The sequence below is a fragment of the Prunus avium genome, chromosome 6 (genome assembly GCF_965620075.1).
Source record: "Prunus avium chromosome 6, drPruAviu1.hap1.1, whole genome shotgun sequence".
NCBI lineage: Eukaryota > Viridiplantae > Streptophyta > Magnoliopsida > Rosales > Rosaceae > Prunus > Prunus avium.
The window spans coordinates 17,982,863-17,988,411 of record NC_142289.1 but is presented as its reverse complement, the minus strand read 5'-3'; positions in this window follow the sequence as shown (position 1 = coordinate 17,988,411).

The following is a 5,549-nucleotide window of genomic DNA, read 5'->3' as shown; positions in this document are numbered from 1 at the left end:
TCATTCAAACTAGCATATTAACTTATAAGCATAATGAATAAGAACAAAAACCATAATTGAAACTTGGAAACTAATTCAACTTGAAAACTTAAGAAAAGAATTTACATAACAAAGAAAAATAAATTACAACTAAGAGAACTACAAAGGGAAACTAAGAGAATTTGAGGGAGAGAAGGGAAGGGAGCTCTAGAGAAGTGTTTGAGAGCTCCCCCCCTTGGGGTGTGTTTACAAGCTTAGGAAACCTCACTATATATAGGCCTAAGGAAGCTGAAAATCTGATTTAAGTATGGCTAATGCATACAACACTTGTTTTATAAAATCTGAAATGGTTGATGCACTTCACTAATGCATACAACACTTCCATTATAAAATCTGAAATGGTTGATGCACTTCACTAATAAATCCCACCAGCAGCCCTAGCTCATCTTCATGTCACCATGACCAAGCTTCCAACCAGAAATGATAGCTCATACCTAGCTCACCATGACCAAGCATCCAACCAGCACATGCTGAGATCAGCATGACCAACAACTTCAAGGGCTTACAACTTGGGCTTCTCTTAATCAAATTAGGACTTTAAGCACTCTAAATTGAAGTTCAGAATGTCTTCTTTCCAGCCATATGTTATTTGGGCCAATCCAAGGTCGGAGGAGGAAGTTAAGGCCAAAACAAATTGCTAACTCATTTTCCGCGCTGATAAGATCCATCCTGAGCATGGTTCTGTGTTTGCTAGGTAACAGACTCCAAAATTATCCAATGGGGCTGAATTTCGGATATGTTATAGTATACACCCATTGGAACAACTTTCATGAAGAATGTGGCCTCATCCGAGCTATGTAGGTTGCTGAAACAAAGCTTGCAATATGACCTACGAAACTGGGCTGGCAGGGGACTGTAGCCAAAATTGAGTTTGTCTTTAAGCTCTTCATCCATTCATCCAAATTAGGCCCTAACATGCATGGATTGCATCATTTACTATCCAAAGCCATCATTATTACCTAAAGCTCAATGAACTGAAAGATAAACACAAAAAGGATTAAAAGCACAAGTTTAACTCAAAACATAACCAAATCATAAGCTAGAAGGGTACAAAATGATATACAATTATGAACCGATCAAATACCCCCAAACCTAGATTTTGCTAGTCCTCGAGCAAAACAACACAAAACAAAGTTAAAAACAAAACAAGAAGTTAACTAGACCACTTTCGTAGGTAACTCGATTGCATTGAGCGAATGCAACAAGCCTTTAAACCTCTAGGCATCCCTAGTAGGAGGAGTTGTGTCTCCTGAGGGTTTAACAGTTACGATACCCACAAACATTTTTCTAACTCTACAAAACAAAATGGTTAGAAAACTTATTAGATTTGTTAGTTCTTAAGCAAAACCAAAACCAAAAACAAACATAAAAATAAAAACAAAACACAAAACACAAAAAAAACAAAATCAAAATAAAAACTCAAAACAATCTTTCCGAACATTTTGTGAAGAGAAATGACTCATGCACATGACTTAAACGTTTTGACAATAAAAGCTCAATTTTAGACATTATTCACAAAGCGGCAAAGTTCAAAACATAATATGCTCAAAGTGTAGTAGTGTGATAGCCAAATGCAACAAATTCCCCAATCTTAGTTTCCACACAATTTCAAAAATCATACCAAGCACAAATGCAACTTCAAATCTCACCAAAGTTGTCCTCTCACAAATGAATCACTCAGAAGAGGGCTACAATGCAACACTCAGTTATAGACATGGGATTAGAGTTAAATCATAAGGTACTTAACTCAAAAATAGGAAGATGAAGAACTTGCATTAATATGATCTCAAGAAGGAGGCCAAACACTTAAAAGTAGAAAAATGAATGCAATTCAACCACATGACATTTAAGATCAATTTAGGTCTTTATTATAGGTTGTAATGGGGCCAAGGGTGTAAGGTGAGTGAGAAATGAAAGGTATGGATAATACAAAGTCCAAGGAACTCACAATGTAAGAGCATAAAAAAAATTGTTTAGAAGACTTCGAATCATCACGATTAGATTTTTTTTTCTTTTACATGATCAAAACTCCTTATACCTTCATTTACAATGATTTAAACTCCTTTCCAAACACCAATGAAACCCAAAAACAAAATTTCATTCAACTACCATTTAATCATAACTTTTTTCTTTTCTTTTCTTTCACCAATTGTGTGATTTTCTTTTTTTTTTCTTTTTTTTTTCTTCTATGTAATATCCCTTCCCAAACTTAGCATGAAAAACACATCCGAATTAGAGCTCATGAGTTCCTTAGAAAGGTAAATATTTATTTTTCGGGCTAAGGCGAGGAAATATAATTTGTAAAATGAAAGAAAAGGTTTACATGTAGGCTCAAAATGGTTAACAATGGAAAATCATGCTTAAGCATGCATAAGGTTAGCTTGAAAGGCACAAACGATCCAAAGAAGGCCTTAATATCATTTCTTTAAATGTCATGAAATCAAATTGCATAAGAATGAATGACTTTTAAGTGTTCAACCAAATCAATGAATAATGAGATCAAACAACAACTTTGATGACAAGAAAATAAGAGTATGTGTATAACACTCATGAAATGAAGCACAAGGCTCAAAAGCTCACATTATATGGTTATATAAGTCTAATTTATGCTTGATACAATTCTTTGGGTCATGCAAATCCTTTAATTGGAAAATTATGAAACAAATGGCAAGTGCAAAGAAGGTTTCGAACATATCATGCTAGAACGATGCCAAATTAATTAATTAATTAATTTTTTTATTTTTTTTATTTTACAAGAAGAATTTACAAGGAACAAAAAAAAAAAAAATTAATAATAATAATAATAAATAAATAAAATTCAATTTTCATTTAAGTCATGCAAACATTTATCACAATCTCATCAAATGTGTTCGGAAAGTGACTCAAAACAAAACAAGACTCAAAATATAGAAAAAGAAAAAAAAAAAAGCAAGAAATATATATATATTTTTTTAAATAAGAGAAACTAAATTTACTTGGTAAACTCCAAACCCCCAAACCTAGATATGAACATTGTCCTCAATGTTTAAAAATTAGGAACAAGCAATGTCATAACAAGAAATGAAAGGTACTAAAGTAAATATAAAATCACAAAACACACAAGAATTGAAATAAAATAATTACAAAATAAAAATTACAAACAAACAAAAAAAATAAAAATAAAAATAACGAAACAGTAAAACACTCGAAACAGAAAACAAACAGTCTTACACAAACCAAAACCCAAACGATTGAAAGCCCAACCCAAAAGAAGTTAACACACTTTGAAACCTAACAACGGTGAAAACCCGAAGCCCACAATGAAGTCCGAAGCCCACATGTTATTATTAATTTATTTTATTTATTTATTTATTTTAATTTAATGAAACGTGAATTGGGAGTGCGAAGGCGGGTATTTACGAAACAGAAAAAGTGTGGTCCTTGATGCCTTGGTTCCTGGGAAGTCACGGGGAAAATAGGTGAGGGACGTGTCGGCGTGCAGAGGCCGCTTTCACATCCCCCAAGCTAGAATTATTAGACTCGTAGGAAGGCGCGACGACTTTTTCACTTGAAGGTGGTGAAAGGTGAAAATGCAATTAAGGGGGTTGGGAAACGGGTGCGGCGACATATAGAGATAAGTCGTAAGGGCCGCACAGAACTCAGAACCGCAATGGCTAGGGTTAGCAAAAACTAAGTCTATAAAAGGTAAAAAAAAGAAAGGGTAAAAAATACAAACTCAGAAACACACAAAAGAGAAAAGAAAGAAAGAAGATAAGAAGTGAGAAATCAAATGGCCTCTTCCTACCCCTTTTCGTTGGATCTCAACCTAGCTCCACCGACTCAGACACGAGGCCAAGCAGCGGCACCAGTATGGATGCCCTACTTTGCTTCTGCACGGGGGCCTGTGACAGTAACTGACTCAATACTCCTGGACAACGATGTTGCCATTGGAGTGGCTAGAAATTTAGTGACTCCTAAAGATATACGTGTGCTGGGGACAAGGGATGATAACCGGGTCGTGAGCGATGCCCTGGCACTGAGCGTGCAGAGTACAGCAACAGTCGCAAGTTTGGGTCATCGCCTACTTGCGAAGTCCCATGAGGTAGAGGTGCTGAAAGGTCAGTTGGCGGCGGAGCGAAGTATGGTTGAGGAGTGTCAGACTGCTATAAAAAGCTTGAAAAGGGAGAGGTCAAGGATAGTGGAGGTGAATCGACACCAGCTAGAAGTATTGCGGGACGAGAATAGAAACCTATCAAAGATGGTAGAGTTGTACTCTCGCGACATGCGAAAACAGCTGGAAGACCTAGACAGACCGGGTAAACGCAAACAAGCAGATCGCGAGAGTAGTTACGCTCAAGCTAAGATTGCGATCTTTGGGAGCTCAAGTGATGAGCCCCAAGAAGCTGTGCGTGAAGCCCCGGAAGAGGACAGCCAGAGGGCCAAACTCAAAGCTCCAATGGTCGAGACACCAAGCACCGAGAAGAAATGATTTCCTACTGCATTATTGTTGTTTTTATTTTATTTTGTTGTTTTTGTATTTTCGTTATTTTGTTTCGGAAATAAAAGAGTAAGGTTGCAGAAAGAAAAAGAAAAAGAAAACACACTTCCCAACTAAAATAAAACAAAGACGACAAACGGAAAAGAAAACACATTTCCCTAACTAAAATAAACTAAAGATGATAGCCGAAAGGGAAAAGCAAAAACACAAAGCTCTAGAAAATGAAAGTAACGGGCAAAAATATTAAACACCAGAAAACACGGAGGAAAAAAAGTAAAGTAAAGTAAAGGTGCTCCCCCTTGAAGCGATTAGGTCGAGCATGCCCGGGAAATCCGAAATGGTGTTGGCTCTCTCTCATCAGCATATGTCTATTTAAACCACACTTCTGCAAGCGGATGATACCCAGCATTTCTTCCTGCAAACTCAAGGAAAAACATCAAAAAATTCAGAAGCAAAACAAATGGCATCCTCATGCACTCACCTTGATGATCTCAACCTTGAGCTCTCACTTGCACCACCGAATGCCCAGACAAGGGCTCCTCCAACTCCTGTCTTCCCAAACTCCACATATCATCACGGCACGGCCTCAAACTTTGCTGAGGCAATACCGAACTTTTCTGAGGCACTGTCGAACAGAGCAGTGCTGCTAGGAGGCATGATTAGCAGCAAGCTCACTCCAACAGATCATCTGCATGTGGCACAGAGGTCTGATAAGGCAGCGGTAGAGGAGTCCCACAATTTAACTGTGCTCCACGCGGTCTCCGCTACCAATTTGGGCATGCGATTACTGGCGAGGACAAGGGAGTGTGCCGCGATGAGCGAGGAAATAGCTTCCTTGAAGGCTATGGTGGCGGACTTGCAGAAGCGGCTCTACTGTGCCAATCAGCACGTGGAAGCACTGCAGAGGAAAAATGAGGATCATGTCGAGCTGCTGCAGATTCTGCAAGTAAGAGAAAATAGAGGCAAGCCATGATGATGATGGAGATGAAGAAGATGAAGAAGATGATGAAGAACATGATGATGATGATGTTTT